The following is an 8,947-nucleotide window of genomic DNA, read 5'->3' on the forward strand; positions in this document are numbered from 1 at the left end:
ATACAATTGATATCTTTTTCGATAGTAATATTACAAATTTGACACAATCTTTCCTCATAACAAATACTTTCGTATCTGCCCGTGTTACCTCTGATTGGTAAGTTCCTCATTCTAAGCATAGTGATTATATAACAAAAATCTCTATCTGCCAACAATTCCAGATATCTTTGGCAAGTGAATTATACTTCAAATGACATATGCAAACTCAATCTTTCCATCGAAAAGTGGTAATATTGCCCTACATTGGTGAAGATTGAATTATATTACAAGTATCAGAAATGCGTATTTTTTTCCATACAATTTTCAGTATACGTGTCGGAAAACTCGTTGTGTCATGATTGAACTTTTCAGGAGAATTGTATCAAATGGAATGTTTCTGTACTTGTAATGTAGATGCGTATTATTTCAATAAAGATTGTGTTTTTATGCGGGAATAGTAAAATCACAACGACTAACGCATTTATATTTATATTCTAAGTCAGCAAATTTAGACTCAGTAACCTTCATATAAGGTGTGTTGAGCAAGCAAATTCCTTCCGCTGACGGTATTAGTTAAAGTGCATGCGTTTCATGGAAAAAGCTGTGGTAATGACTTATACAAAACCAGAGAACAGGCAATGGAAGGTTGGTTTGGCCTTGAGTTCTGGTGGAAACTAAAAAGTGTACAGTCAGCAATTGCAAGACGAGCAAGCATCAAAACCCATGTCCTTATTTGGTGTTAATGGTAAATCCCAAATAGCGTATAGCGAGATGCGGCTTTGCCGGACCAGTTAGTTACGCCAAGAAATGTGGTAATGACTTATACGTGTTTTCAACATTTATGAATTATTTTAATTCTTTTTTATTATTCCTTATGACTATGTATTGGAAAGTAAAATTGTTTTGATAATTTATCGTCACTCGTAATCATACTATTGATTATTGTAACACACGAGTTCACTAACAACTTTGTACTCATTAATAATTAATATAGAAATAAAATATTATTTAAGAGCATAATATTATGGTATTTTATGTCACATTCAGTGGGATACTTTTCTGCAAAATGATGATTATATTGGTCTGAAATATTGAATTTGTACACATTTTGACTAAATTTAATTTATTCTCTATTTAATTATTTATATTGGATTCTGAAGACGGAAATTTCAGATTTATATGACGCTGGTAAGCCTGATGGAATATTGTAAATGTATAAGTATTTCTTATATCTAAAGTGTGAGTTTATGTCAATGTATTTCTATATCTAAAATGTAATCAATTATATTAATAATTTCAATAAAGTTAATTCCACTAAAGGCTCATGAAGTCCACCTTTCTTACAGGAAACCCGTTTGTCTCTCAGCAATGACGTAGATCTACACTGGTAAGGATGACACCCTTTTAAAGGGAGCTTGAACTTGCACTATCTCTCTCCCTCCCCCTCTCTCTCTCTCTCTCCCCCTCCCTATCTTTCTCTCTCTCTCTCTCTCTCTCTCTCTCTCTCTCTCTCTATATATATATATATATATATATATATATATATATATATATACATATATATCACTATGCGTGAAAGACAAAACATTTTATAACCAGAATTGAAAGGAGAGAAATACATTTATTAGAAAAAGTTATGAAATCATTTCATAACACCTGGAGGACGAATTCGACAGATTACTTGAAACTGGATGGTTTCGTCTGCTTGACTCTAACATGGCTCCCATTCTTAACATTGTGTTGTAGTTTTGGAAGTTTTATGATGCAAATGATACTGAAAATATTATTTTGACATTTTGTAAATACATTCATGGAAAATCTAAGTCTACGCCAGATGCATTCGTATATAATGTATTAGGTAGAATTATTATACAGTGTATAAGATATAAACGTATTTTAACATATTTACCTAGAATGATGAAAATGCCAGGAGAAAGATATCCTACACATTGTTACAATTTACAGCTAAATGATGACAATTCTCAGAGTGTTTAGTCGGAGAGATGAAGATATCAGGCAAAGGCTGCACGATGAGATTAAGTCAGTTGAAAGACTGAGTTTATATACGTCATTAAGAATCGAATTCACTTGTCAAAGATATTTAAATGTACTAGGAGATGGCGATTTGTTTATATGATCGATATGAGTAGAGTGTAGAAATTGCCAATTGGAGTTAACACAGGAAAATATGAAACTATATATTATGAAGAAAGATTATGTTACATTTGTAATGTTACTATCGAAAATTAGTTCCATTTTATAAATGCGCTATAAGGAGAATTACGAAGAAAATGTATATTTACCACCTTTGTAGGTAAACCTACAACTTTAAAAAAATGTTGGACTTCTACAAAATGATACCAGAAAAATAAAAATGACTATTTTAGCCATGTTTACTATAAAATTTTTGAGATTAGAAAAACAGTGCCTTAAACAACGCATGCTCTATAGGCACTATATCAATATCACAACACGTCTGTTTCATTCATGCACGTGATATGGTTCATTTTAATCTGTATTATATTGTAATACACATTTTCATATCAACCAATCCGAACAAATATACAATAATGATTAATTGCTTGTACAACATTTCCAATGGATACGACGATTGTCCTGTTACATACTTAAACGTATGGATTTGTATCATGATACATTGGCTGGTATTACAAATAAAAACTATGATTATACTGGCTTTGGTATATATATCACAGAAAACCTGACAAACAACAATGCAAAACTGGTGCCAAAACATTCCATACTGACCTACTAACTCGTTCAACAGGGATATGTGTTTCTATACTCGTTTGCTTTGCCAAAACTCAACACCTTTCAACCTTCATTTACTAATTAACTGTACAGATTTACAGCAAACAGTGTATAGAACTCGCGTGTTTGTGTTTTCTTATGTTGTTCTTTGAATAATTGAATAATTGGTCATCTGTGGCTTTGTGCCCTTGAAAAGGGAATCTGTAGATTGGAAAAGCGCTTGGACTGGGTTTGCAGCAGTTTTTTTCGATATATATGTTGTGTGAGTGCAAGAGAATGGTTTTCCTTCTCAATACCTGTAATCATAATCATTTCCTTTCCTAACGTACGTCTGGACATCGAACCAAGTACCGATACTTTTACTGATCCCAATGCCAATGATGGACATGGAAACCTACAAAAGATAACCATTTCTGAAAAATATTGGCTAACCGTTAGCAGTGTGCAAAGATAAATTAACATTGCTATGAAAAGGCCAGAGAACTGCACAGAGAGCTGCCTCTGACGAGACAAAATATAGTAAAGGCAGATTACAAATCAAGACAATGAATGAGACCAGACGATGTCAGTGTTAGGGACGAACTCAACTGATACTAATTTAATGATATACCATGTAAATCGATAAGTACATCCATCCGATTCAATCAGTTCATTTATATACAGACCTTATATCCACATATCAAACATGTTATTTTAAATATCCTCAACAATAATGTGTACACGATTATTCGGAAAGAAATGATGCGGGCATCAATTTGTATTAATATCGGGCCGTATTATCCCTGTCTCCTTGGAGGTGTAAATGTTTTGTTAATTAATCCAATAATCTCAAGCAGTTTCCTAGCAGCGTTGCGTACATTGTTGAATCATATTTAAAACAAAATTAAGTAAAGCATCCATCAGACAATACAATGAGTGTAACCTAAATAAAATTAATGGTAAATAAATAATGGTTACAAAATAAATTATTTGTGTGTGTTTACTTTGCATGGCCGTGAATATTTCCGACGTAGAAATAATAATAATAATAATAATAATAATAATAATAATAATAATAATAATAATAATAATAATAACAATAATAATAATATTATTAATATTAATAATAATAATACTAATAATAATAATAATAATAATAATAATAATAATAATGATAATACTCTGTTTTCACCTAAATTAGCATAATTAGCAAACATCTAGTTTACATTAAAACCCTACAGCTAAAACAAATCTGCAACAAAAACAAGTATAATTAGGAAATGTTATGGTTAATATATATTAAACAACAGGAAAAATATAATAGAATGCAGACTATTCATTGTTAGCAAAATGTTATTAAAACAAATGTTTACAGCGACCATTAATAAATGTGCTCGCTTTTGGTACACAGAAAAGCCAAACCCAATTCTTATATGATTATGTATGTATTTATCGATCCATCTGGGTTTTTTATGTTTAATTAAATGTATACTGTATCCAAAACTACTCTGCTGTACTTGAAAATATTTCCGTTTTTTGCATTGTATTTTCTTACAAAAATGGACAATGGTAAATTAATGTCCGACTGAAAACAATATCCATATATTGTAAATTAATCTAAATGATGTATGTAATGAATTATATATGTTGTTAGTTTCTAATTCAGAGGTACATTAAATGTATGGATTTTATCATTTCCTGGTTTATAAGATATGATGACTGTAGCAGAGATTTAGCTCTAGTGTTATGAAATGGATGCTTGTGAATGTCTGCTTTATGAGCTCTTGTCTAGTGGTACTTTTAATTAAGGAATGAAGTCCATGTATGTTGATATATACATGTATTCATCGAGGGGTATGTGTCTGAAAATAAACAAACTACTAAGATTCAATATGAAGAATGAAAATATTAGTATTTTTTAATATCATCCGGTCACCACTATAATCAAAAATATGTCTGAAGCTTTTCTTATCATCAATTCGATTCTTGTAAATTATCATACTAAATATGGTCACTCATTCTAAATCGGTTTCGACAAAGTTCACCTTGCAAAAGAGACAAATACATAAAGCAAACACAGTTCAAAATTGCTATTGAATATGAGTCATTCCACTTCGCCCACCACATCAAGGCCGTGATAAAGAATTCAAAACATTTCTTGTCATCTGCTTTGTGGTTTGGTGTTGGCTTCTTTCATCTACGGTGACGTTAACAAATCTTGTGTTTCCGCTTTCGACTGATATAGGTTGACCAACAGATGTCGCCAATCTATATTGGCTTAATTCGTACACGTGTGAAAAATGAGCCGCTTTCTCTGTTCTATAGAGAATGTACATGACACTTAATATGATTAATAGTAGATAGCTATTTCTAATGGTACCCAACGATGATTAGGTTAGGACTAATGTCTTTCAAGAATCTATAATATGCTGATGTGTTGGCATATACGACCTTTTGCATGTAGCGGCGGCATTGGGGCCGTCATTAATGGTTCATATATACAGCGCAACCACTAAGTGGCATCAGTAGCAATGGGAGACACCATGGGAAAATGTAAGACTGTCTATGGACAGTGGTTAATAATATTAAGCAATGTTTACCTTCTGAGGATGATGGTAATTTAACATTTATTCAATAGTGTAAGCATTGTGGGAAAGCATGCATACAATAAGAATGCTAATATTAAAAATAATATATACTAGCATGATGAGAGTGACTGGGAATGAGTGGAAATGTAATATTAAAAACTATATTTGCTTAGCATTCTTTTGCCCATGACGTACACGTATAGAATTTATAGGAAGTAAAATAAGGAGGATGACACAGCAATCAAAACCACTTTAAAGAAAGCTAATATTTCCATTATATGCCTATCACCCTCTTATAAACAAAACAGGAAAAGCGACATTTCCCTACCATCACTATCACCTTAACAAACCTAGACGTGAAGTGTATGGAGAGGTAAGGCTAGAAATTATGACACGTACAAACATAATTGTATACTATATTACATCCAAACAATAGTAGGAGTACTCACGCACATGGACACAAACATACTATCACACTCAAGAAGAAGGATAGGGTGTTTTTACGTTTTAGATATGAAACACAAATGATAAAGACACACAGATAAAGGAACATATTTTGAAAATATTTGTGAAGTAGCTCTGTTTCTGAAAATATCCGGGTGACCCTGAAATGAGTTGTGCACTCATGCACTCTTACCTACCATATCTCCCGAAATGGGCTCTAGAATCATCGCATCTACTTCCCCATCCTGAACGAAGCCAGTAAACGATGTCGTGTTTCTTCCTTTCCCCTGTCACACACCCTCTGACGAATTATTGTCTACCTTTTATGAATGAGCTGTTGCTTCCACTCCCATTTTCTGTCACCTCACCATCGTTCCCTCGCCTCCTCCTCCTAAGCACATGTAATCTTCTCCGACGAAAAGGTTTTCATGAAACTGTTTACTATGTGTGTATCAGAAAGCAATGAAGTTTTTAGATACTCATTTTGTTTTTGAAAGGTAATATTAAACAATGATTTCACACGTTCAATTTCTGTCAAGTAAACGATGAAAGGTAATACTCTGTCCTAACAGAGCTTCAATTTGCATTATTTACTACGCATGAAATAGGAAATATTAAATACAATTAAAGTATAACCACCCAAGTGGCTATACAGTTCTTCAGAAATCCTACCAGCTATAGTAAAATGTTCATTATTTCTCGAGATACTCCACGACATTTTCTTCTTCATGTGTCATCAACCAAAGGTCACATTACGCATCACTGTGTTGATTTATTTGATATCCATATCAATATTGTCTGCAAAGGTGTGTGCTTCCTTCAGCTAAGTGGCGAGCAAGGTTAGGATACTAAGTGTTTTTCTTGTTCTGGTCATCTTAACATCATTGCTGTGTCCTTCAGTTTTTCCCAGCTGAAGGTAGGGTCTATGTCGTAGTCTGATGTAGCTAATATTCTAGATGCGAAACTTCAACCTGGGATATATTCACGAATATGTGTTACATGTGTCTTTATTAAGTAGTACCACTTCTCTTAATAACATTGAATTATATTAGTAAATTATACATACAAGGTCACGGTCACGTTCACATTCACTGCTTGATTGAGGGCTAATGTAATCTGAAGTTCCACGCAGAGTTGGCCCGATTGTAAGTGCGTTAATGTCCTTTGTCACGGCCTTGGTCTAGAGTGAAATCGAATCCCAGCAATAAATATCACCCTACTTAATCATAGTTCTATTTAACGTGTGTAGTCTTGGTTCCTAATTATTATGTGACTTCAAACAGAGTGAGGTAAAATCTCAATTATTCTGGGCAAAGTTAGGTGCAAGATGATTCACAATGTCACAATGGACTCAATGTAAATTTATTATTAAGATTTGGCTCATGTATTTTAATATTATGTTTAGACCACTATAGTCATCTGTTTGAATTTAGCAATATATTTTGCGTCTGCATTGATTTAGTGAGTATTTGCTATTATATCTTTAATGTGATGTAGTTCAATGACATTTAAGGGCAAGTGTGGGAGGGCATAGTAGCCAATAAAACTTAAATAGTAAGCATATCACTATTGCCCTCTGTGAGACTTTGTAAGTGATGGTTGTGACTACAGCACTCTATAGGAATTAAGCACTATGACCTGTTAGCTCTTTGTGTTTTAAAACATATGATGAATATGCAGACGAATGCACGAAAAATGACCGACAAGGACCACGTCGAAATAAAATAATATTGTGTTTTCTACCCATCAGTACTTTTGTGGACACCAACAGATTGTTACACTTTGTTGGAACGAGTTTTTCGTAATGATTATGTGTGTCCATACTCAGTGCAAGATATGTAGAGAGAATTCAGAGAAAGAAACAATAGCAAAAGCCGGTTTATCTAGCTTTTCTAGTTTCCACTTTAATGTGACCCGCTAAATTAAATCAACAATCAAGTTACATACTAGCAAATAATGAAAACTGAAGACTATCGGGTGTCTAATCTTTGGAATAACGCTGAAGACTGCAGCATGAAATTGTCCAAACAGTAAAAACATTTTTTGGTAAAATATTTTAAATGTGTGATAGAACCGGACAGCTAATCTTTGAAATCAGTGTTCTAACACGAATTTGTCATGCCACCGACTTACTACGTTGCTTTGCTAAAGAAAAGAGATAGACATACTAATCTATACAACACAATTCTAATGTTGTATTTATCTGTGATGATGATATCCATTCTATTAATATTATTACAAGAACTAAAGGGGATAAAAACTTCTTTCATGAACATTAAACAATGCCTACACACATTATTTAATTCCTGTTTCTGTTGGTGAATTGGTCTTGATACTCATCTGTAATGTTGCAAACGTACTCTGTTATAATTAAAAGGTTGTAAAAGTACTTAAAGCTTATTTAAATAAATATTTTATTTAAGGAGAATACTTTATCAAAAACAAGATCTATTTTAATCTTTATTTGCAAGGCTATGCATAATCCATTTTTATAACATGAAACAACTATATATAGACGAGATAATTATATATTTGCATAAAAAATCAAACGAATATAGGTAAGGTTCGTTCGTGACTTGTTTCAATACACACAGTGGCATATGTTTTACAGTGAGATGTTGTATTTTGTTTTGTACAACAGGCGATTGCTATATCAAAGGTTGGAGTGGAAGCTTAAAAATGAAAGTAATGTCTAAATGAAATTAAAGAATTTTAACTGTAATCAATTAATTCGAGTGAGTGGTGATACCAATTATAAAATGATTGTAAACTGTTCAATTATGAGAAATAACAATGGATCAAAATCGGTTTATATAGAATATTATAGCATTTCATGCAAAACAAATCAAACCATAAAACTGTAAAATCAGAAATTATATAAAAGAAGAAAAATGATAGAACTATCCTCACACCATATATTTTGTTTAGATTCCATATTAATGACATTGCGAACATAAAAGTAAGCAGACACATGCGTACGACAATAAGGTTACGCTAAAGACCGGTTTGGTGAAGAAAGACGTCTGACTGATTTCATGCACTGGAAATTATATGTGACATTTTATTGTGCCTGCCTTCACCCACGCTAAATTTTAAAGCAATGTACTTTCAGTAGCACCAGTACATCTATGTAAGGTGCTGAAACAATACGGTTTTTGTCCGCAGTTGCATGCACATTATGGAAGATA

The sequence above is a fragment of the Sinohyriopsis cumingii genome, unplaced genomic scaffold, assembly GCF_028554795.1.
Source record: "Sinohyriopsis cumingii isolate HCF-2022 unplaced genomic scaffold, ASM2855479v2 utg000360l, whole genome shotgun sequence".
Taxonomy (NCBI): domain Eukaryota; kingdom Metazoa; phylum Mollusca; class Bivalvia; order Unionida; family Unionidae; genus Sinohyriopsis; species Sinohyriopsis cumingii.